This window comes from Girardinichthys multiradiatus, chromosome 14 (assembly GCF_021462225.1).
Source record: "Girardinichthys multiradiatus isolate DD_20200921_A chromosome 14, DD_fGirMul_XY1, whole genome shotgun sequence".
NCBI classification, from domain to species: Eukaryota; Metazoa; Chordata; class Actinopteri; order Cyprinodontiformes; family Goodeidae; genus Girardinichthys; species Girardinichthys multiradiatus.
Genome location: NC_061807.1, coordinates 26,429,515 through 26,455,594, shown reverse-complemented (window position 1 = coordinate 26,455,594; position 26,080 = coordinate 26,429,515). Strand labels below are relative to the sequence as shown.

At 42.8% G+C, this 26,080-nt stretch overlaps 1 long non-coding RNA gene across 1 annotated transcript; it reads right to left on the bottom strand.

The window, feature by feature from the left end:
* Positions 1-1,932: 1,932 nt before the first annotated feature.
* Positions 1,933-17,648, bottom strand: LOC124881051. Its single transcript, XR_007041519.1, has 5 exons — positions 17,294-17,648; positions 4,493-4,718; positions 4,189-4,420; positions 3,411-4,092; positions 1,933-3,251 (listed from the first exon to the last, which is right to left on the bottom strand). It is a non-coding gene; the product is annotated as an uncharacterized LOC124881051 (long non-coding RNA).
* Positions 17,649-26,080: the final 8,432 nt, after the last annotated feature.

Below are 26,080 nucleotides of genomic sequence, written 5' to 3'. Positions count from 1 at the left end.
CTTTTCCCTGCGCAGATTCCTGAGGTGTGGAGTAAACCATGGCTTATTGTTCCCAAAGGTGCAGAAGGTCTTGGTCTGCACACACATGTCCTCACAGAAACTGATGTATGGTGTCACCACATCAGTTAGTTGGTTTAGGTCAGTGGCTGAAGTTTCAAAAACAGTCCAGTCTGTGCATTCAAAGCATTGCATCTGCTTTGATTCCTCAGTCCACTTCTTAACAGTGTGAACCTTGGGTTTGGAAGCTCTTAGTCTCTGTCTGTAGGTTGGGATGAGGTGGATTAGATATTGATCCGAAAAACCCAGAGCAGCCCTGGTAACAGCATGATATGAGTCCTTTAAAGCTGTGTAACAATGGTCCAATGTGTTTTTGTCTCTGGTGGGACACTTAATATGCTGTTTGTATTTGGGGAGTTCATTTGAGAGGTTTTCTCTATTAAAATCTCCCAGTATTATGATGAAAGAGTCCGTGTATTTTTTCTCCATGTCTGTAATCAGCTCAGCAAGATGATTTTCCGTGGCTGAAGTGCAGCCATGCGGAGGAAAATATGAGCCAATTATTATAAACAAGGAAAACTCTCTCGGTGAATAAAACGGTTTACAGATTATGGAAAATGACTCCAGATCCGGACTACATGTTTTTCCCAGCACTTTTACGTCTCTGCACCAACCTTAATTTATATAAAAGCAGATTCTGCCTCCTCGGTTCTCCCCCGATAGCTCCGCGCTGCAATCCGCTCTGAGCATCTGGAAGTCCGGCATCAGCAGTGCGCGGTCCGGGATGTTTTCACTCAGCCATGTCTCGGTGAAGCAGAGAACCGCGGATCCACAGAGGTCCGTGTTTTTACCGGTGAGAAGAAGCAGCTCGTCCATCTTGTTGCTTAGAGAGCAGACATTTGCCAGGTGGATTGAAGGCAGTGGTGTGCGAAGTCCTCTTTTGCGGAGCTTCACCAGCGCGCCAGCACGCTTTCCCCTCCGACGCTTTCGGCGCAGTATCCCGAATAGAGCCGCAGCTCCGCTTGCCAGGAGCTCAGTGAACCTCGGATCAATGAAAGACGGTGAAAAAAATCCCAAGAGAGGACTCTCTGATGTTGAGAAGTTGCTCTCTACTGAATGAGACCACAGGATTGTGGCCCGACACCACAGTACTGTGGCTCGAAAAACATAAAAACACACAAAATACAAAAACAAAGAGAGAGCGAAGCTCCGAGGCTGCCATCGTCTGCGCCATCTTGGTTCCAGAAACTGATGATTTAATGGGTTTTTCATGGGTTTAATGGGTTTTTCAACAATGAGTTTTGGTCCACAAAGCTGTTGCTCAAAAGATATTTTGTCTCTTTCAGTCATTCTTAGTAAACCTGAGAGATGGTTGTGCATGAAAAACCCATTAAATCATCAGTTTCTGGAATACTCTCAAGGCACCACAGTGTGGTGTGTCATAAGTGTCAGTGTGCGAGCTCAGGCAGTAGAGACGCAATTCAGCTTTGTGATGAACCACATTGGTAATTTAGGCTTCTGCATCTCCCATCGCTTTAAACTTGAGTATTCCTCCTTGCTTTTTGTCCAAGGATGTACCTGGGTCAAGTTCGGACGACAAATCTTTCAAGGGCTACAATGGTGCAGTGAGGAGGCAGGATGGGTTCAGGGGGCTCCTTGTCTTTGGGGAAAATTGCAGAGACAAGGAGTCTGGTTTGAGGTTTTTAGACCCAGGGTGATAAGTGATGTTGAAGTGAAAGCGAGAAAAAAATAGAGACCATCTAGACTGTCGAGGCGTTTGGTGGACCGTAGGTATGAAAGATTTTTACGGTCAGTGAATACTTGCACAGGAAACACTGCCCCCTCCAGTAGGTGACGCCACTCTTCAAAAGCCAGTTTTATGGCTAATAACTCTCGATCCCCCACATCATAGTTTCGTTCGGTGGGTGTCAAACGATGGGAGAAAAAGGCACAAGGATGAAGCTTATGATCTGAATCAGAGCGTTGAATGATAGCTCCAATGCCAGATTCCGAGGCGTCAACCTCTAGAAGGAATTCTTTGTCAGGTTGCGGCTGGACCAAAATAGAGGCGGAAGAGAATCGGTTCTTGAGTTCGAAGAAGGCTGACTGAGCTTTAGGAGACCAGGACTGTAATTTTTAATGAACCTCCTATAAAAATTTGCAAACCCCAGTAAGCGCTGTAGCTGCTTGAGAGTCTCAGGAATGGGCGAGTCTTGTACAGCCTTGATCTTCTCTGGTTCAGCTCGGACCTGTCCGCCCTAAAAAATGTAGCCCAGAAAAGTCACTGAAGAGAGGTGAAAGCCACACTTTTTGGCTTGAACATAAAGTCTGTTCTCCAAGAGACGTTGAAGGACCAGGCCGACATGTGTCTTGTGTTCTTGGAGGTTTTTTGAGAAGATTAGGATGTCATCTAGGTAAACGAAAACAAAGCTGTCTAGAAAATCCCAGAGGACGTCATTAATGCCTGGAACACAGCAGGAGCATTGGTAAGGCCGAAAGGCATCACCAAATATTTGAAATGTCCGAGTGGTGTTCTGAAGGCTGTTTTCCACTCGTCACCTTGTCGAATGCGGACAAGATGATAGGCATTACCGAGGTCAAAATTGGTGACAATAGTGGAGCCTTGGACCAGTTCAAAAGCGGAGGAAATCAGAGGAAGGGGGTATTTGTTCTTTGTTATGCTGTTTAGTCCTCAATAATCGATGCAGGTATGGAGTGAACCGTCCTTCTTGGAAACAAAGAAGAGTCCTGCGGCCACTGGTGATGAGGAGGGACGAATGATGCCTGCAGCTAGGGATTCATTTATGTATTTTGTCATGGTCTCTCTTTCTGGTTTGGACAGATTGTAAAGACGACTGGAAGGTGGGGGGCCCCAGGGAGCGCATCTGTGGCACACTCGTATGGATGATGGGGAGGCAGAGTGAGATCCTGATTCTTACCAAACACCTCCTTGAGGTCATGGTACTCTGGAGGAATTTGAGCAACGGGGTCATCCTCTACACTGTTAACTGGCGGAGGACAAGGAGGAACAGCCGACTGGAGGCAGGAGGAGAGGCAGGGTATGGACCAGGAGTCAATTGTAAGTTTGTTCCAATTAATGTGGGGATTATGTTTTTGAAGCAAATTGAACAGGGATGGATTGGGGTGAGAAGACATAAAATTCTGTAAACCTCTAAATGATTGCCAGAGATGACTTCCAACAGGATGGTTTGGTGTGTAATCCAGGGTAATTTTTGTCCTCCCAGGGCAGAAACCTTAATGGGGACAGGAAGAGGGACAGTCTTAATGTTGTGGAGTGTAACAAATGTAGTGTTCATGATGCTCTGTTCACACCCAGAATCAATCAATGCAGGGAAGGAAACAGACTTGATTTAACATGATGGTGCCAGATAGAGTGGGTCGGAATTTCTCACCTGATATTTCGTTTTGGTCCACCAATGCTCCCGGATTTACTGGTGGACCCTGTCTTTTGGCTGCAGCAGACAGGCACCCTTAAAATGTCCCTTCGACCCGCATTGCAGACATTCACCTTTTACAAGCCTTTGTTGACGTTCCACGGGTGATAATCGGGTGTGTCCCACCTGGGACACACCCGATTATCTGGGTTCATCTCTGAGAACAAATTCCTCCTTTAAAGAGTCATTTAGGGAGTGAGGAAAAGGCTCCTTTTAGAGCGCTGGGATTCCAGCCTGAAGATGCAGCGAGGGTGTGGAACTCAATGGAAAATTCAGAAACAGACTGATTACCCTGTCTGACTCCACATCTTTCTGGAAACGTCTGTGTCACTGGGTTTGTGATCAAAAGTGAGCTTTAATTCATTAATGAATTCTTGGAAAGAGCATTCAAAACGAGAATACTGTTGAAAGCGGGCTTCGGCCCATCTTAAAGCCTTTCCCCGAAACAACGCCATCATGTAGGAGATCTTAGTCTCATCACTGGGGAAGGATTGGGGTGAGCGGTTAAAGACCAGGGTAATTTGTAAAAGGAACCCACCACATTGTCCGATTTCACCACAGAAAAGTTCAGGAGTAGGTATAGTGACGTCACAAGGGGTAGAGTGAGGTTGCACTGCCGGGGCCAGAACGCTAGGGGTCTCTGTAGGAGAAGAAACAGGTGGAGGGTTAGTTTGCATACTGTTTAGTAATGCTGCGATTTGTTCCATGTTTTGAGTCGTTTGGTTTTGTTGTTTACCAAACTTCGTAGGACACACTCGTGGGTAAGTAGTAATGTTTTCTGTTCGTTAAGTACTGATCTTGAGGCTTCGGCTGGGTCAGACTGGGCTGAGTGTTCTGTCAGTTTTTTCAATTCTTTTGACCCACATGCAGAAACTTGAGACAGCTGATTGTTTTACAGGTTTTATTTTTTGTGCAGTAATGATATTCGGTATGGCAGGAACTCTCAGGGACCGGTTCAGCCTCGCCTTCTATGGAAAGAAGTAGCGGTGAGATAGTTGACCAGAAGCAGAGAGGAATTGGGAGAGTGAATAACTGCTTACGGTGAGAATTGAGTTTTTGGTCCAGGAGGGTGTCAGGTCGAGGAGGCGGCTTGTTTTGCTTGTTGGTGTAGGTTTGGTTCGTTGGAGGGCAGACAGGGTTTTCGGCTTGGGTTCGGAAGTTCGGAGTGCGACTCAGATCCAGAGAGATGGAATCCGGGGAGGTTTTAACCTGAGCTTGACCGTGAAAGAAGAGGGTCCAGGAACAGCATTCAGGTAACCAAGGCACCTTAAAAGAACAGAATACACGTTAGAGATCTCTTCACAAGAAGTCAGGAAACAGCAAGGCACAGAGGACTGGAGGTACCACTAAGGTTGACACTCAGCCGTCGACTGATCTGCAGCCTCCTCCTTTAAAGCTTCCAGATGAGCCTGATTGCACACCAGGTGTGAGAGAGCGCAGCTGCACAGCCCACCCTCCAAATTAACCTGCTAGAGCAGCAAAAGAAAACTGCACAACCTGCAACCTGACAAGTTCAAGTTAAAGCTGTGAAATTAGTTCAAAATATTTAGGCGGGGAACTATGAACATGAATCACTTAATTTTGACCTGGCTGAACTGAATTTAGAACTAGTTCTTATTAAGAATGAACTGGCATAACATTGCTAAACCTGTGATCTGAGCCCTTTGAAGTAAGCCACCAATCTGCACAGGATGTGATTACTACAATTATCATTTTCATTGATTCATAATAAGTTTGTTTAAAGTTATAGTTAATTTCTTTTTCTTTATATAACATATTTCCACAGACACAGCATCAGGTACTGAAACATGTCACAGAGAATCTAACCTGAGCTGCACCACGTGTGACAGCTTCCTGCTATTAATGATACATTTCTTTGTATTTGAGTCTTCAAAGCAAATGAAATATCAGTAGGTTCCTTGTTCACATGCACATTAGTTAATAGCTGCCCTCCGCTATCTGTCTTTGTTCTGAAGTCAAGCAGTTTAACATTCATCAGGTTGAGTCTTGATGAGTTTATTCGAGTTATTTTTTTTCCCCATTTCAATTAGTTGTTTGCTCTTTTCATACAAAGTCATTAGACCAGCTTGGATTATTTATTTATTATGAAAGTTCACTAATGCTATCAAATAGATTTAAAGTGTCAGTTTTGCAGCATAAGTCAGGATGTATGAGCATACAGTGATGCAAAGAGCTTAGGAGTCAGCATTCTGAAATCTTGATCTTCATTTTCTGTATCATTTGCTCTATGTTTCAGGATATTATAAAAACATAGATTTTTCCTTCACTTTCTACTTTAGTGCAGAATCAAATATGTAGAGATATTACTTTTTTATAACTTTCAGTGAAAATATCTGCTTTGCTAAGATGTCCTTGACTGACCATTCACAACCTCCCAGCTGAAAGAAATAACTCGGAATAGATTTGTTTTATTGTTTCTTTCAGGACATTATGTTTCATTTGACAGCATAAAAATCAAGGGCAAGAAACTCTTGTTAAAATGGATGTCAACATTGCAGAAAAATAAAAAGCTGAAAAATGCATAAAATTCTCTCTTTTGTATTATTTTGACTTATCTATAAAAAAAAAATAACCTTGTATCTGTGCAAACGTGATGATATGTTTTATTGGGATTTATCTATCGTTTTTACTGCAGTAATTGAGGAACCAAATGGTCTTGTGATATTTTATGATTTTGTGGTGGCTTCACGTCTTTATCCCATTGCCTGGTTTACTTTCCTCAAAAAGCTCCAATTTATCGCAGGTTAGGAAGATTTCTGCCAAGATAGATCCAACACAAACCAGCAGAGGAACTTAATAGCTAGAGAACATACTGAAGCTTAAGAACCATGTTAAAAAGATCACATGGCCAATAAGGGACATTAAAGTCTGCATGTAGTAATTTCAGAAATCCTGAGGCATTTTACCCTCAGCACATTTCGATGTGAAATAAATCACATAAAAAAGGTTTTTAAATATTCCATCTGTTGGAGGAGTAAATGTCCTGTTTCAACTACAAGATTAGGCTAATAAAAATTGTTTTCTTCAGCTCATCTGATGAAAGGTTCTGCAATGTCCAAATTGGACCACGTTTGTGGAGACTTGTGACTGTAAACTGTATTGCTAAGTCTCACCATCATGAGGTCTTTTAAATTAGCTCACAGCTAAAATCTGTTTTTTAAAAGCCCAATACCTGATTTCTTAGAAAATATGATTTTAGCTTTCAATAGTTCTGATAAGTTGGAAAAAAAATTATCTTGTGCAAATGCAATTTTTTGTTTGGAGGGTGGGGGAGTAGGAGGGTATCGCCCGGGTCGGCACTCATGCATCAGTGGCGACTATCAACAGCGGTTGTTAGCCGAGAGACACCCTGGACAGATCACTCCATCAAATGGCAACACAGAAGCACACAGAAACAACAACAATGCACACACACTCACTCCTAAGGGCAATCTAAACACCCATTCAGCCCCGCATGCATGTTTTTGGACTGTGGCAAAAAGCTGGAGCACCCAGAGAGAAGCCACAAATGCACATGAAAAACTTGCAAACATTATTTAATTTTAATCTCATTTACAGACCTGTACACAAACACAATAATCATAAAACTTCACCTTGGCATTTAAAAGGAACAAAGTACAAAAAAAAACTTCTAAACAGAATATAAACTATGATTTTTCTATTTTTTAGCGATCAAGGTGAACCATTTTAATTCTTGCAGCAGTATATTCCAGGAAGATGGAGCAGAATAAAAGAAGGCATTTTTCCCAAATTCTGTGCAAAATGAGAGGACATAAAATAAAAACCCATGGTCAGGAATTGACCCCAGAGCATTCTTGCTGCAAGGTAATGTCTGCAAAACAGTTCAGCCCTGCTAGAGCTGATACATTACAATCACAAAACAATATATATAAACTTTGGAACAGAAATATTGATTATTTCGAACAGATTCATTTTTAAAAAAGTGCTGGCATATATTTAAGAATGTATTTTTGCACTTTTTAACTTTACCAGTAATAGATAGTATGAGTACAGCAGTGATGGTGAGAAGCAGAGCAACAAAAGCTATTATACGCTACTATAATTTCTTGTTTGGGGGCCGGGCCCAGTATGGCTTTAGATTTAGCGCAAGAAAATTGCCATCTATTGTTCTAAATTTCTGTTTCCTCCTCTGGGATATTATTTTAGATGGGAGCACTCAGAGCTTAAGCAATAGTCATTACTACTTTGCAATGAAAATGAGAAGCAAAGTGTTTTATCTTGGCACTCAGTAAATAACACATCAAAATGAATAAATTTGTCTATGTTAATGTGTCTGCTGTCTTGGAACATTCTCTTGCATGCTTCAAAAGATGGGTTCTGTTGGCAGATTTAAACAAAAACTGTCATAATGCTGGGTTGTTTTGGACCATAATGCAGATGAACACTCTGAAGCAGCATTGCCATATTGAGAGGATTCTTCTCGTTTAATAGTAAAGGTAAGCAACACTTACATGGATCTTCAGTACACGTTCATGAAGCAGGATGGCAACATGGGGAGTAAACAGGAGGACCAAGCAAGGAACAATGATAACAACCAAACTAATATACAGAGGGAGGTGGAGTATGGACCAATGAGAGAGAGGGGAAAGCAATCAGAGGAAAATGGTAACAGGTGAGAAACTGGGTAGCAGGGAGACAGAGGGGAATGTGACTAATTGCAACTGATGAGACCTGACTGCAGAGAAGGGTAAACAAGAGGGACAGAGCAAAAGGAAACTGGGCTAGATAACAAAACGTGGGGAAACTCTGACCTAAAAGGAAAATAAACCAACACATGAACACAAGAATCTAGAAAGTGATAACTTAACAGAAGTAACTACTTAATCAGAAGGAACAGAAAAAAAAACCTAACAGAGAAAAAGTACACTAACAAAAAACCCAAAATGGCAGATCCTGACAAATACAAACATTTATGATTATCAGAGATGCTCTAAAATTCCATTCAAATGGGTTAAGTTGCTTCTGTTGTCCACTAAGGGACAGAAAAAAAAATCATGTTTAAGCTTTGTGTTGTTTCTAAAAAAAAAGAACAGATCAACAAAACATAACATTGTTATATTCATATAAATCTGAATACTATTGAAAACTTCATCTATCTCAGTAACCTGGTTCACAAAATAAAACATTATACAGATTAATTACACACACAGCTAATGAAAAAAGAAAATTAAAGTTTTGAATATTAGATCAGAGCAGGCAGCTCCTGGTGTAGCAGTAGAGGTGTGTTAATGGACTCTAGAATTCAAAAAAATATATGATGACGGGCATGAGGAACAACATCAACCACTGTGGAAGGATAAGAAACAAACACTGCTACTATAAATTTACACCTTTGAGCTTCTAGTGGATTTACACCTCAGAAACGTTGGTGTTTTCTTAAATCCATAGTTTTTGGTTCTGTGTTCTGATTCTTCTGCCACATTGTCATTATGATGGATTAAAATTTTCAGAGTAGCACTCAGAATTGTTGTCTGAGTGACAAAAAGAAGCCCAACAGATTTACTTTCACAAGAAGAGCATTACGGCTAATGCTATAATGCTCTGCTTGATATTCATAAAAGTAACTTTATTAGAAACTGCTTTGGGATTATTTCAATTGCAATGGACATGGAGACGGAAACGAAAAGAAAAAAAGAAGCAAGAAAGAGAGAGAAGTGGGGCAAAAAGGAAAAAGGGAGAGAAGGAGAAAACAATAGTGGAGAGAAAGAAGGGTGCAGAGAATACAAGATAACAGCTGAGGAGACTGATTCTACGCCTGCAGAAACATATATAATAACAGCATTGTTACCGAAACGTGCACGGTACTAATGAATGCAAGATGTATTCGGTGGTAACTGCGTCTTCGTTGGGTATTAGTGTGAGCGTGCTTGTGTGTATAAGGTTTCTCCATAAAGATATGCAATAGCGAGTGTGAGGAGCCACAGACCTGACCTAACCTGACACAAAAACAGGCACACACAGTCACAATCATACATTCCCACGCTCATGTGTACACACAAAAAACTCACACCCACGCACCCAACGTAAAGACAAACAACAATGGATGCCATAGACTCACTCACACTCCTCATACATACTCTATCCTCCCAGGTCCAGGTACCCCAGAGGGGCAACTACCTCCCCGGACCCAGGAGTTTGTCCCCTTCATTCCAGGGTGGAGACAGGCAGACTGATGTACTTTATTTCTTTCAGTAGTGGTGACTCAGTTAGTACACTTTTTGTAGTGTGTATTAAATCCGTGCATCATATAAATCGGTTTTACCATTTGAAGTTTGTCTTGTGACACAGGCCTCAAGAAGCAAATCTTTGCTGTCTTTGTCTTAAAAATGTTTTAAACAGAATGTTCTGAAGATGTCGGCTACATAGACCACAAGGAACGGATTATGTCCCTTCAGGCTAGATAAAGACGGTTTTTCCTTCCTGTTTTTGCAGCCATTCTATTATAATACTATAGCCTCGGTTATCATGTCTGCACAATGATGATTCCACAATCCTGTCATCTGTGGGGTTTCCCTAAAAACATGGAAGGTTTCTGCATCTCCACTGTCAGTTTTAGCCTTACTGCAAAGGCAGAAACAGCATCAGGACTTCCATATTAGTAGAATAAAAGGATACAATTGAAAGGGTTGCAGCATTGCCCAAGTCCAGTCTTTAAGGCTATGTTCATGCTGCACGCAGATGCGACCCATATCCGACATTTTCATGGCAGTCAGAACAGCCCGATTCTGATATTTTCACCTCCAAAAAAATGCTGCCACTTTCATATGTGGTACAGAATCAGATATGTGTCCAATTTCATCCAACTTTTACGTCATCGTCCTGGCTCCGACTACACATCCACAAAGACTGCTCCACAGAAGTCCATTGTTAATAGTTGTGCTCTCTTTTTTTTTTACCTTTCTTCGTCTTGTTTCTTGGTCATAACATTTATTGTCAGCTTCCGTTGCTCAACAACTTAATAATAACACAGAGACGTCGACATCCATTATTACTTCCATAAACAGTGGACTGCTGTGTGATGTCTACATTCTTCATACATACCTAAGTACTACCAATTGTGAACTAAAAGCTAACAAAGAAACAGGAAATTAGAAACTAAACTCTATCAAATGTAACTGAAGACTGCAACTCAGAGCAGAATAGAAATGCACATGAAATACTAAAGTACAGAACAAATCTACAAGGAAGCTTAAAACTAAGGAATGAAACAAATATGAAAAATAAATACTTGACAAATCCACAAATAAAGGAAAACACACACACAAGACCCAGTCCAAAAACTAACATCCAACAAGTTTTAGATGCTTCCCTACTCCAACTGATCTGAAGTATGCAATAGATGAAAAGAAATCCTTAAAGAGGGAAAAATAATCTGTAATCCCACGGAATTTAGAACTCTACCTTGGAAAAGCGGAGGTCTCCTCAACCATACCAATTTCAAAATCTAACGTGGTTGCCTTAGATACATAAAAGTAGTAGAAGTTGCAGTAATAAAGTGTTTATTCATCCGATTGTTGGTTCGTAGTTAAAATGTGTGGCACAAACTGTACTGTACAACAAGCATCTTTTTTTATTTAAATGCATAAAATGCAAAAAAATAAAATAATTATCAGCTTAGATTGGTAATCAAAGTTACGCAACACATCGACTCAAACCTTTGCAAGAACCTGGAGAAAAACATCCTAGAGCAGCATTTAATCTCACCAGCTGACCTCTGTGTTTGCCCCAGCAACGGGTGTGCTTTTGCCGGAGAGGTGGAGTCAAAACATGGTACAGGTGCAAACTTTGGTGAGCATACACCATTAGAGGGTTGATATTTATGTTAAAACTCAGCACAAACAAGCAAATCATAGGCAACAATATATGGCAAGCCTCACAAACCGGCACCATATTGCAACTCCTAGTTGTTGTGGGGAATACTGGATCAGCTGTGCAATTTGGAGGTGTGTGCACTTCTCCACAGCTGGGAGCCCTAACCCACTAGAAGGCCAGAGTATATCATTTTTAAATATAAAGGGTCTAATCACGACGTATTGTTTGGTGTGGAAGTTTTTGGCGGTGGTCATTATATTTCCACATATTATTAATCACACTAAGATTACTGATTAGCTACTTAAAGAAATAAGCCAAACATAAGTATGATATTTAGCTACTTAAAAATAAATTCCAAAGGAATTGAAATTTTGTGTTCAGATAATCATTAGTTGGTTGAAATTTAAACTACCAGTAAAATGTTTTAGAACACCTTTCTCATTTAATGGTTTCCTTTATGTTAATGACTATTTACATAGATCATCACTGAAGGCATCAAAACAGTGAATGAACACATATGGAATTATGTAGCAAACAAAAAAATTGTAAAATAACTTTAAATATGTTATATTTCAGATTCCTTAAAGTAGCTGCCCCCTGCTGTGATGACTGAAATATTAACTTCTGGCCGTGTCTCATTGAATCTCTGGGAAGTTCTTTCAAGACTCTTAGGAAAACTATTTCAGGTGACCACCTCATGAAGCTCATGGAGAGAATACCAAGAGAGCAAAACAGTAAGCAAAGCAAAGGATGGCTATTTTGAAGAATCTAATATATAAAAATGTTTAGAGATATTTCACACTTTTTGTTTACTACATAATTTCATGTGTGTTCATTCATAGTTTTGTTGCCTTTGGTGAGAATCTACAATATAAATAATCATGAAAATAAAAAAATCCATTAAGTGAGAAAGCGTGTCTAAAATCTTTGACCGGTATTGTAAAGTTAAATGGTTTTGAAGAAACAAATGTAGAGTTCGAAGTACCTGACCGCTGGATTCTGGGAAAAGCCTCTAGGTGTCTTGTCCTTTCTGAAGATTCAGAACCAAGTTATTAAAAGTAATCATGCTGGATAAGCTGGGCTTCATCTTACCATGGATATATAAAGTCAAAACAAGAAATAATTTGTAAGAAATGTGATTTAATTGGTATATCTGATGTTTTTTATAACTCTTTAACTTCACAGGGGTGACAATTTGATTTGCAGCAAACTGAAAACCTGTGTTATCTGCCCATGTAAAGCAACCCAAAACAAAGATCTGGTGGTCTCTTGCTTCACCTCTGCTTCTGATAAGGGGATGAATGGTGAGGTTAGAAAGAATTTATCATGTGGTGCTGAATGCATTCAGGTTGAATTTAAGACCTGTGTTAATCAAGGCTTTTCTGGTTAGATTGGAGAGATGGGCTGATGAAAGCCCCTTGACAACAAATTTATTCTACTTGCCTGCAGGCTTGATAAGCGGGACCCACTCAGTTGATTATCATTTAATTAGGCCTGTTATGAATCATCAAACATTGTGCTCAGAATGCACCTTCTCTAAATCTGATTAAAATCAAACTTATTGATGAGCCCCAGAGATTTCAGTATGTCTGCTGCACACACTAATTTGTGAATCCTGGTCAGCAGTGCTGTGTCATGCATACTCCACTGGAAGAGCTTATACAGCATGTACCTTTGGGCTAAAGGCTACATATACAGGTAGATTAACCTTGGTGTCAAAGTTCCTTTTGTGAGGATATGAAATATGCTTAAAAGCCTTAACTGTGTTCTTGGAATCACTGAGGGTAGAGACACTAATAGAAAGAGACAATGGTTTCAAGGGATTGGTAGAGAGTGCATAGGAGGGTGTACTTCCTATCATTCAGTCAATCAGGTGCAGACAAAATATGAAGTCATGGATCTTCTAAACATTTCAAAAAAGAGAGACCATCATCTCATTGTCAGTAATCAGCCTTTTATAAAGGGAAACTTGTTATCAAGCATCATGGTTTTCTTAATATTCCCGTGCATTTAGTCAAGAGCTCCCGTGTGCATGAAAAATAAAATTTATGCACAGAATACTGAAAGTTTAAAAAAAAGATTTAAAAAATGTACTTCCGCTTATCCGGGACCGGGTCGCGGGGGCAGCAGACTCAGCAGAGACGCCCAGACGTTCCTCTCTCCAGACACCTCCTCCAGCTCCTCCGGGGGGAGCCCAAGGCGTTCCCAGGCCAGCCGAGAGACATAGTCCCTCCAGCGTGTCCTGGGCCGTCCCAGGGACCTCCTCCCGGTGGGACGTACCTGGAACACCTCCCGAGGAGGGCGTCCAGGCGGCATCCGGTATAGATGCCCGAGCCACCTCAACTGGCTCCTCTCGATGTGGAGGAGCAGCGGTCCCCAAACCAGACCCCCTCCGGTCCTTGGCTGCATCTAGAAATCCTGTCCATAAAAGTTATGAACAGGACCGGTGACAAAGGGCAGCCCTGCCGGAGTCCAACATGCACCGGGAACAGGTCCGACTTAGTGCCGGCAATGCGGACCAAACTCCTGCTCCGCTCGTACAGGGACCGGATGGCCCCTAATAAAGGGCCCCCGATTCCATACTCCTGGAGCACCCCCCACAGGGCATCACGAGGGACACAGTCGAATGCCTTCTCCAGGTCCACAAAACACATGTTAATCGGTTGGGCAAACTCCCATGAACCCTCGAGCACCCTGTAGAGGGTATAGAGCTGGTCCAGTGTTCCACGGCCGGGACGAAAACCACACTGCTCCTCCTGAAGCCGAGGTTCGACTATCGGCCGGACTCTCCTCTCCAATACCCTGGCGTAGGCCTTACCAGGGAGGCTGAGGAGTGTGATCCCCTGTAGTTGGAACACACCCTCCGGTCACCCTTCTTATGAAGGGGGACCACCACCCCAGTCTGCCAGTCCAGAGGCACAGTCCCCGACCGCCACGCAATGTTGAAGAGGCGTGTCAACCATGACAGCCCTACAACATCCACAGACTTGAGGTACTCAGGGCGGATCTCATCCACCCCCGAAGCCTTGCCACCGCGGAGCTTTTTAACCACCTCGGTGACTTCAGCCTGGGTGATGAAAGAGTCCAACCCCGAGTCCCCAGTCTCTGTTTCCACCACGGAATGCGTGATGGCAGGATTGAGGAGATCCTCGAAGTACTCCTTCCACCGCCCGATAATGTCCTCAGTCGAGGTCAGCAGTCTCCCACCCCCACTATAAACAGTGTTGGCGAAGCACTGCTTCCCCGTCTTGAGGCGCCGGACGGTTTGCCAGAAGGCCAACCGGTAGTCCTTCTCCATGGCCTCACCGAACTCCTCCCAGGCCCGTGTTTTTGCCTCTGCCACAGCCCGGGCCGCAGCACGCTTGGCCTCACGGTACCCGTCAGCCGCCTCAGGAGTCCCACAAGCCAACCACAGCCGATAGGACTCCTTCTTCAGCTTGACAGCATCCCTTACTGCCGGTGTCCACCACCGGGTTCTGGGATTGCCACCGCGACAGGCACCGCAGACCTTGCGGCCGCAGCTACGGGCCGCAGCATCGACAATAGATGCGGAGAACATGGTCCACTCGGACTCTATGTCTCCAACATCCCCCGGAATCTGGTCAAAGCTCTCCCGGAGGTGGGAGTTGAATACATCCCTGGCCGAGGGCTCCACCAGGCGTTACCAGCTGATCCTCACTATGCGCTTGGGCCTGCTAAGTCTGTCCGGCTTTCTCCTCCTCCAGCGGATCCAACTCACCACCAGGTGGTGATCAGTGGTCAGCTCAGCCCCTCTCTTCACCTGAGTGTCCAAAACATGCGGCCGAAGGTCTGATGATACGACAACAAAGTCGATCATCGACCTCCTGCCTATGGTGTCCTGGTGCCAAGTGCACTGATGGACACCCTTATGTTTGAACATGGTGTTCATTATGGACAATCCGTGACTAGCACAGAAGTCCAATAACAAAACACCAATCGGATTCAGATCAGGGAGGCCATTCCTCCCAATCACGCCTCTCCAGGTGTCACTGTCGTTCCCCACGTGGGCGTTGAAGTTCCCCAGCAGAATAATGGAGTTCCCGGGAGGGGCACTATCCAGCACCCCCGACAAGAACACCAAGAAGGCCGGGTACTCTGCACTACCACTCGGCCCGTACGCTGAAATGATAGTCAGAGACCTCTCCCCAACCCCAAGGCGCAGGGATACGACCCTCTCATCCACTGGGGTATACCCCAACACAAGATGGTTGAGCTGGGGGGCAACAAGCTAACCCACACCAGCCCGCCGCCTCTCCCCATGGGCCACTCCAGAGTAGAAGAGAGTCCAACCCCTCTCAAGGAGATGGGTTCCAGAGCCCACGCTGTGCGTGGAGGCGAGCCCGACTATTTCTAGTCGATATCTCTCGACCTCCCACACAAGCTCAGGCTCCTTCCTCCCCAGCGAGGTGACATTCTACGTCCCTAGAGCCAGCCTAAGCATCCGGGGATCGGGCCGCTGAGGTCTCCACCTTCGTCCGCCACCCAATCCTCTTTGCACCGGTCCCTCATGGTTCCCCCTGCAGGTGGTGGGCCCACTGGGGGATGGCCTCGCGTCTCTCGTTCGGGCTTTGCCTGGCCGGGTCCCGCGAGGAGCAACCCGGCCACCAGGCGCTCTCCGACGAGTCCTGACCCCAGGCCTGGCTCCAGGGTGGGACTCCGGCTCCGCCGTACCGGGCGACGTCACGTGCCTCGATATTTTGTTCTTCATGAGGGGTTCCTGAACCATTCTTTGTCTGACCCATCACCTAGAGCCTGTTTGCCATGGGAGACCCTACCAGGGCATTTAGGCCCCAAACAACATAGCCTCTAGGATCATTTGAGCACTCAAACCCCTCCACCACGTTAAGGTGGCGGTTTAGAGGTGTCCATCCCTTAAGAGGTCAGGGTTATTTTGGCAGCAAAATACGGACCAGCACACTATTTAGCAACCCATCATACTTTTATGTCAGGTTTTATGATTGGTGAAGGTAGATCACTGAAAAATACTGGAAATCAAAGCAGGCACTAAAAGCCCCCTTAAGTAGGTTGAAATTGACTGAATAAGTACTGTCTACTATCTCAGATCAAAACTATACCCTTTCTCTATCACAATGCACACTCTTCTCCCCTCAAACACAATTTTTGTTTTGTGTGTTAGGGTTTTATTTCTGTTACTCTCTGAATAGATTCATTGGCAAGTGTGTTTTCCCTTCAGGATTTCCTAAATCCTCCTCAGCATCAGCACCAGTTAGATTGAAGTGCCAAGTCATGTTCAGGCAAAAATAAGTTCCATCACGAAGCCTGAGGATCAGCAGTTAAGGGCTTTTCTTGCTCTCTTACACAGAGGACAACTGTCCATCTGCTCTTTGCTGGCTTCCAACAGAATCAACACTTTTTCTCCAAAGATTCATATCTGGAGTTGTTTCAAAATTAATGCAAATGTCAACAGGAATTTAACATTGTTTGTCCATAAAGCACTTTCTTTGCAAAGCAACATGTTCATTCCAACAGTGGAAACATATGCTTTTCGTAATGGTACCTCAATCAGATCCCCAATAAGCCTTAATTTGTTTTTGTTTTTTTTGTTTTGTTTATTGCTTACACGAGCATGACAAAATCCTTCCAGCCAAATGATTTCCATTGTTTCCCTGAGGTTTCTTGCTGTCACTCTGCTGTTTTCAGTTTGCCTCAACGACTGCAAAGAGATGGGTGAGGTTAAAAGGGGGGCAAAAGGGAATTTTTTCCTTTTTTTGTTTTTGAACAGCTTGTGCTTCTGTGTCTATCTCCACATGCACCTTGAATTCTACATTGTGACTGTTTGAAAGCTCTCCTGCTGTTTCATGGTTTCAGAGGAAGGACAAACAGGGAGAGAATAATTTTCAGCCACACACAAATCCTAATTCTCTATACTAACAGAAACCCGAAACCTTGCAAAGGCATTATCTTTCCTGAACATTTTCCCATTTTGACACAATACAAACACAAACCTCAATATATTCTCATCTTCTTCCTGATCAAAATCCACAGCTGTATCTGAATAATTCTCTATGTCAATATCGCTCAACCTGGTAATTTCCTCCAACGCTTCCAGAGCGGTCATCTGCCTCTTCTGCGCCATTATTATAAAAGAAATCTAACAAAAAAAAACACAGCCGAAGCAAAACAACAAGCTGACTTGGACTACAGCTGTGCGTAATGACGTAATGTGCGCAAAACAGCTGAGACTGTTAATTTTATAACCTCCGTTGGGCACGGAAATTATGGCATAGGAAATCGTCGGGCAAACACGTGACGTACCTCGTTCGAAAGGTGAGGGTCTCTAGTTTCTGTACATACTGGTCAAGTGGGGGCGGACAATACTATGTCTGTGTACAGAAGCATTTTCCCGAAAGAAACACCACTTCCGGTAGGACCTTAAAACAACTTCCTTTGTTTTTAAAGTGCTTTAAAACCCAAAGAATTTGTGAGAAACAAATTTGACAACTTGATTTATCAACATTAAAGCCTCATCTTCCGAGATATTTAGAAAAATAAAAACTTAACCGTGTTTTAACCACTTTTACGGCCGGAGAAAAGTGGGCGGGGCTTTAGCGTACCAGCCCTGGAATGCTCGGGCTTAACAAGTTAGAGATAGGGTGAGACGCTTGGTCATCCGGGAGGGACTCAGAGTAGAGCCGCTGCTTCTCCTTGTCGAGAGGAGCCATATGTGGCTTGGGCATCTGGTTAGGATGCTTCCTGGACGCCTTGCCTGGTGAGGTGTTCCAGGCAGGTCTCACCGGGAGGAGGCTCAGAGGAAGACCCAGGACACGCTGGAGGGACTATGTTTGTTTCTCGGCTGGCCTGGGAATACCTTAGGATTCCCCCAGACGAGGTCGGCCAAGTGGCTGGGGAGAGGGAAGTCTGGGTCTCTCTGCTTAGGCTGCTGCCCCCGCGACCCAACCCCGGAAAAGCGGAAGACAATGGATGGACGGATGGACGCTATAACTGGGAAACAACAACAACTAATACACCTAAACGTTAAATTGAAATTAATTTGATTGAATACTGATAAAATACACAATTGCTTAAAGGCTATGTAAGACAAACAGAGAAAGGTAACTCTGTCTTCTGGAGGAGGTCATAAGAAGGCTGTACAGTGATGGTAATATTTCGCCATTTTAGGATGTGGAAGTATCAGTGAAATAGCTTTAATTACAGCTTCAATTTCCAGTGGTGATATCTATAATGCATGATTACGTACCCAACAAACCTTGCTGTTACGTTAAATGAAGCCTTGTTGAATGCCTGCATTAAAATACTATTTTCTTATTCTTGTCTGAATTTATTTCCTGCTTTGTATACTGCCATTTAATGTCAATGCCTTCGGCTTTCCAAAAGCAAACAGTGATTGGTTTAGACAAACAAGTCACTATAACACTGATGCCGTGGGATTAGTGGTTTGCTAGAATGATACAAAACATCCATTGTTACAATATTTCACTTGAAAAGTAAGAAAATCCTGACAAAGCTTCATTTCTGGGGAATGACCTATCACTAAAAAGCAATTAAGAGCTGTGAGGATGTGGTTCTCGAAGTAGACTCCAAATGCAGACACACAGGCAGAAGCAGCATGGTAAGTAAAAAGGTTTAATAAAAAAAAGCAAAAATGAAAAGCTCGCATAGACATGTGTCTACATAGCATGAGCGAAACAGTATTCACCAGCGACAAGAGAACAGACCTAAGGAGAATAAATAGTGCAGCAAACAGGTAAAAAAAGGAAGACTGATTGGCATGGAGCAGGTGGACTAAATGAAGCTAATTATGGTGGCAGTGGCTGAGAGTAGGAACAGAAGATGATTGGAACTAAACAGAGACACAAAGACACATTAAAACCAAATGACAAATCTTACAGAAGTAACAGAATTACAATGTACCATAAACAGAACAAGTTAGAAAGTAAACCTAAAAGAAAGACTTGACAGATCAGACTAACGATCAGAGGAAAGGCCCAAAACAAATTTACACAATTACCTTGGGGTCATAAATTTAAAATATTATATTAAACTCTAGGTTTTAGATTCCTTATCCAGACAGTACTGTTATAGCAGCTTGGTATTTTTCAGAGTTTTATCCCAAGAACTTGTCTCAGGGTTTTGTTTTCTCTAGTATTGATGATCTATTAAAAAACGTTACTGATAGATGAAATATAAAATGTATTGTTGCCTAACAGATCACAGTGAAGGCATTGTAAAATAGCAGTAAATTACTGGGCTCTTTTCTTGTTGTCTTTTAATATTATGTTACTGTTTTTACTGCATTCAAATCAACAAAGGGGGTAAACAGTCTATACTCAACGCTAGCAAAGCAATTTGAATAAAGCTCAGAATGCACCAAGGAACCTTTGCCCCATGACACTTCATGGTCTCTGTAGCTAAGTTAGAAATGTATTTCTCTCCTATTGAGTCTGTTGATTTTTATTGCGTGTGACTGAGCCTTGCTACAACTACTGCTGAATTTGTTTTTCAATGCTTTTCGACAACTAAGGTGTTAAGGTGAATCAATCTGCCTCATAACAAAGAGGGTGTTATTTAAACAATTTCCTAGGATGCTGACTTTTCAAATCTGTTCAGTAGAGTAGAACACAGATCTTGGCATTACTTTCTGCGGCATTCATATATTTATTTTTTGCTTACACTGTCGGTAAAGATTTACAGTGTCTGTTGACAGATTACTGGCATTCATTGGCACTGTTAGTTCCTGAGTGGGCCACGCACGGTGGGTTGCTCCTTCTTGATTTAGCCCAGAGTGGGGATAACCGTATTGATTCTGTCCTCGTCTTCAATCCATTACCAATCCTCTTTCAAGCCAGCCAGGAAGCCTGTGGTTATCTGATTTTCCTTTAAAAAGGCATATCAGTAAACAGCCACCAAACTTTGCAGTCTGGTCTCAGTGTCAGTGTGTTTACTTGTGATACTCTCAGTTGTATATGTTTGTACTTCCACTCTACATACTTGTTGTTCTCATATTGCTGATTCCAAAGCAGAGTAAGTGACTTCGATATGCCTGAAGCCTGGTTTCTTAATTGCCCTGCTAGGTCTAATAATTACTTTATAATGACTTTGTTTCCCTTTGGTCTCTTGCTTGCCATATTTCCCGGTCTCTGAACAGGCACTCCTCAAAGCTGTAGTGTATTTCCCCTGAGCGCGCCCCTGCTGAAAACTCAAAGAGTCTCATTATGTCTTGCTGAGGGTTTTCGTTTTAATGTTGTTTGCCTTTTCTGTAAAGGAATCAAAGAACCTGTAATTGTTAAATCTCATTTTTATTTGTCTGGTGGCCACAGGTTTGAATCTAATGTGATCATATTTTTCTGGTTTATTGTGCGTTTAGGATCAATGTGTTGTTGGAACATCCAAATGTCTCCCAGTTACAGCGGTTTCCAGTTAATGGCAGACCTGAGGCTTCATTGTTCCTTTATTTGTTCCCAAACATCCTAACCATTTTCCTTTAATTTGAGGGTGACAATTTGGTCTTCCTCCACACCGTTCCAAAGTCATGACACTTTTGAATAACACACATATGTACCATTTCTTAAAGTGATTAACATATAATCTGCAATGTTTTAGAAATTGATCCAAAATGCTTTGAATTCTCTGAAACTCTCCTTAGATCCTCACTAAGCTCCTTGAGTATCCCTGTTCCTCTGTGTTATTTAATCCAATGAATGCAGTCAGATAAATCTTTTGTCAAAGAGAAAATAGTAGCTGCAATCATTCCTGATCACTAAAAACAAGTTAAAAGACCTCAGCTTTATTTCATTAAAAGACTGTCTAAAATAGATATGTCAAGCTTAAGGTTCGTGGGCCACATCTGACCTGCGAGACAATTGTGTCCATACTGCGAGATAATTTCATGTATTTGTTATTAATGGCCACCGATCACACTACATATCCTATAATGGGGCACAACAGGTTCTACTTGCTTGGAGGTGCAAAAGCTTCACTTGTGTGCCAGTCAGATGCTACAAAGAAACTAATGGCAGCAACACACTTCAAAACAATGATAAACCAAATGTTCCTAAGAGCACATGTTGCACAGTGAGTTCACCCAGCACTTTGTTGACTTTGAAGCTCTACAAAAAAAAAACTGACCAAAATAATTGATTTGTTTATGATATGGAGAGAGCACCTGTTCACATCCAGATTGAGAAACTGCAGTGAACCAGCAGAATCAATGCCAAATATGAATCGGTTTGTCCGGCACAGCTTTCCACCTTCATCAATCAGACGATGTTACAAATTTCACGCCCTGCATGTTTCATACAAAATTCAAGCACGTAGTTAATCTCTTTTATGAGGGTGAACAAACTGTGCACAGAAGCCAACTTATTGATGAGCACCCCCAAACTATTGTAAGAGGTTCACACCAAACATTAAAGGCGACATATCATGCTTTTAAATAGGTTCTGATGCTGGGGGATGGTGTAAGGAATTGTGTGGGTCGATACACCCAACAACTGAACATTTAGACTTATCCACTTGCAACTTCGATGTATTTGAGCTTGAACTACAAAATCGCAGCGAGAAATAAAAATGGCGGATACGCAAATTGGTCAACTGGAAGTCCGTGACCTTGTTTAACAGTTCCGCACCAAATACTGTGATGTAACAGTTCAATAAATGTAACAGATAATAGAGAAAACTGAACGGACTGAAAAATATGACCCAAACAGAATAGAGACTAAATTCGACTTTTTTTCCACTCCTACAGACTCCAAGTACACAACAAAATTTATTTAAGGGCTAAACAAATGGATTTTGGCGACCTCTCCATGGGTGTACCCCACCTCCCGCCCATAGACTGCTGGAGATAAGCACCGGTTTCCCTGCGACCCACTACGGAAGAAACGGTAAAGAAAATGACTGACTGACAAGTGGATTTTGCATATGTCTCCTTTAAAGTTGCCAGTTAAAAAAAAAATCCCTCCACAGAAAATGACATAAAGATGAGAAAAATAGAAATGGTACAGCAGTTGGATAAAAACCTCCACCATAACAACTGAGCAGGGTCCTATATTTCAGATCCTACATGAGGAGATTCCTGCAAGAATAGGCTGGTTGTTTTGACTTGACCTATGTTTCTTCAAGGATAATTTAGAGTGACCTGGAGAAAAGCACTTAAGTTGGTCAAAGCTCACATATGATGGCAGGCCGCCCAACAACACTAATGGCTCGGCAGCAGTTTTTTTCCAAACTAAATTGGAATACAGGATGACCGGCAAAAATATTGATGGAACAAATAAGAGCTTGTTGAATATATGATATACTGTTCTGCTTCCTAAGCAAACAGGGACAAGCTGTTTCTTAAACTAAATAAGCACTGCATGTTAAAGTCGTGTTAATCAGCAAACATTATTGTTTACTGTTTTAAGATAAACTACTCTAAGACATGGTTATAGCATCAGCTCTATTGATGGGGATTGAGCACCTGAGTGTTGAAAGTAACGTAATTTAACGCTTGAGTTTATAAGTAGTGTAAAACAGCTGCCAACTGTTCACTACTGACAGTGTAAGACACAGTTACATTTAAACAGAAATCAATTGGAACATGAAACATGGCTGGGAGCACACAGTCACTCTTCTGTCCTTATTTATGAGCTTCTCAACGCTGTCTGAAGATAATACAATCAGCAGCGTATTCACCATGAAAGAGCATTCAATACCGATGCCCCACGACACTCATTACAGTCACATTTTATACAATACACCCCACTATGTATCTGCAGTGATGGCTAATCACAACAGAATGTATGTGTTTCATTAGCTGTTTTTTCATCACACATCATTACTCTTACTTAAAGGGAGCAACCATTACCCTTCACCAACAAAGCCATGTCCCCCCGCCTGCATTAAAATATATGTGAGCCAATTATTCATGAGAACATTCATTACAAATTGCTAGAGGTGCAGCGCTGCTGCGTAGGTCCATTGTGTAAAATCTGTTTGAGGTGGCATGCTGTGACAACACCCACTCATCAATTTGTGTTCACGGGAGGAGAAAATGAAAAAGAGCAGGAAGATTTTAGACCCATTTTAAAGTACTTTGTCTGATTAAAATGGGATTTAAATAACAAACACTGAACTGCAATGTATTGTTCTAGCCTATATAATACTCTATGATTTTGTTATCACACTCCTCAGCCTCCCTGGTAAGGCCTACGCCAGGGTATTGGAGAGGAGAGTCCGACCGATAGTCGAACCTCGGCTTCAGGAGGAACAGTGTGGTTTTCGTCCCGGCCGTGGAACACTGGACCAGCTCTATACCCTCTACAGGGTGCTCGAGGGTTCATGGGAGTTTGCCCAACCGGTTCACATGTGTTTTGTGGACCTGGAGAAGGCATTCGACTGTGTCCCTCGTGATGCCCTGTGGGGGGTGCTCCAGGAGTATGGAATCGGGGGCCCTTTATTAGGGGCCATCCGGTCCCTGTACGAGCGGAGCAGGAGTTTGGTCCGCATTGCCGGCACTAAGTCGGACCTGTTCCCAGTGCATGTTGGACTCCGGCAGGGCTGCCCTTTGTCGCCGGTCCTGTTCATAACATTTATGGACAGGATTTCTAGACGCAGCCAAGGGCCGGAGGGGGTCTGGTTTAGGGACCAGTGGATTTCGTCTCTTCTTTTTGCGGATGACGTGGTCCTGCTGGCCCCCTCTAGCCAAGACCTACAGCATGCACTGTGGCGGTTCGCAGCCGAGTGTGAAGCGGCTGGGATGAGGATCAGCTCCTCCAAGTCCGAGGCCATGGTACTAGACCGGAAAAGGGTGGCTTGTCCTCTTCAGGTTGGAGGGGAGTTCCTGCCTCAAGTGGAGGAGTTTAAGTATCTTGGGTCTTGTTCACGAGTGAGGGAAGAATGGAGCGGGAGATCGACAGACGGATCGGTGCGGCCGCCACAGTAATGGGGGCGCTGTGCCGATCCATTGTGGTGAAGAGAGAGCTGAGCCGAAAAGCAAAGCTCTCAATTTACTGGTCGGTCTACGTTCCTACCCTCACCTATGGCCATAAACTTTGGGTCATGACCGAAAGAACGAGATCCCGGATACAAGCGGCTGAAATGAGCTTCCTCCGTAGGGTGGCCGGGCACTCCCTTAGAGATAGGGTGAGGAGCTCTGCCATCCGGGAGGGGCTCGGAGTAGAGCCACTGGTCCTCCACATCGAGAGGAGCCAGTTGAGGTGGCTCGGGCATCTATACCGGATGCCTCCTGGACGCCTTCCTCGGGAGGTGTTCCAGGCACGTCCCACCGGGAGGAGGCCCAGGGGACAGCCCAGGACACGCTGGAGGGACTATGTCTCTCGGCTGGCCTGGGAATGCCTTGGGCTCCCCCTGGAGGAGCTGGAGGAGGTGTCTGGAGAGACGGACGTCTGGGCGTCTCTGCTGAGTCTGCTGCCCCCGCGACCCGGTCCTGGATAAGCGGAAGACGACGAACGAACGAACGAACGAACGATTTTGTTATATTGTGAAACATGGTGTAAAACTAATGGTGAATTTACACTAACAGGTCAAAAACATTAAAATGTCATAAAAAAGTTTAAGATTTGTGTCCCTCTTTTCAGAAAGAGGAACCTATATATTATATACAATAATATATAATAAATTAGAATATGCAATTTGATGAGGTTTGTTGGTCAGATTAAAATTATCTTAAGAAAATAACAACCTTTTAGTATGTATTTAACATACTTTTCACTTATTAAGCATACCATTCTGTATTAAAAATGTGATTTTATTACTCAAATCTAAGATTCTAAACTTTATTGTTGTGTTTTCATTAGCTGTAACCATATGCCACCATTTGCTCACAAAACAAGATGGAGAATGCACAGCTGGTTTTTTAGCTTGTGGTGTTGTACCACATTGTAATAGCAAAAAGTTTAATAATGTCTTAATGGGAACAGAGAACTCAGGCAGGGTACAGGCAGGAACACAGGGACACAGAACAGAGAATAAGCACAGCCTCCAACAAAGAACAATGAAAACCAGAAGATAAAAGTTCTGAGGTAGGGAGAAGAATGGACCAATAAACAAGGAAGGTTAATCAGAAGGGATCTGGAGCAGGTAGGAGATGCATGACAACTGAAGGAGGGAGGCTAATTAATTCAGATGATCAGGGAGTCCAGGGACAAAACGAAAAATCAAGTGAACAGAAGTAAGTAAACAATGGAACTAAAGAACATGAACAGGGAGGAAACCAGATCTACAATGAAATATAAATTTACACATCTAGTCGAGGAATCCAAGACATTAAACACAATAATGAATCTAGTCAAAATGAATGAACTAAAATAACAGCAACAGACGACATGGCAGTGAAGAGAAAACAGAAAGAACTCAACCCTAAAAACTAACAACAATCATGACATCAGGTACTCTAGAATTTCCTGGCAAATGCCCACGTTAGTTGTGGATTTTTTGAGCTGCACTTTTACTTCCTATTACCATATTTTAGATCTTTAATAATATTTATTTAATATATGCTATGCATGGGGCTAATTTCTATCTCAGATATTATTTTCTGTTAAATGTTAACTGAGTTAGCAAAGGGTTTTATCATTTGAATAGTTTGACAAGCCTTTGTCCTGCTTTTTCTTTTCGGTCGCACTTCAGACTATCTTAGATTCTGATCAACAATTAGATCTCGAGACCTCAGGTTGGGCTTGGGGCACATTTTTAAGACGAAGACATATGCTGAGAGGGATCTAAAAAAAGGCTAAAGATATGAATGCCTGACTGTGCACATAGTTGTA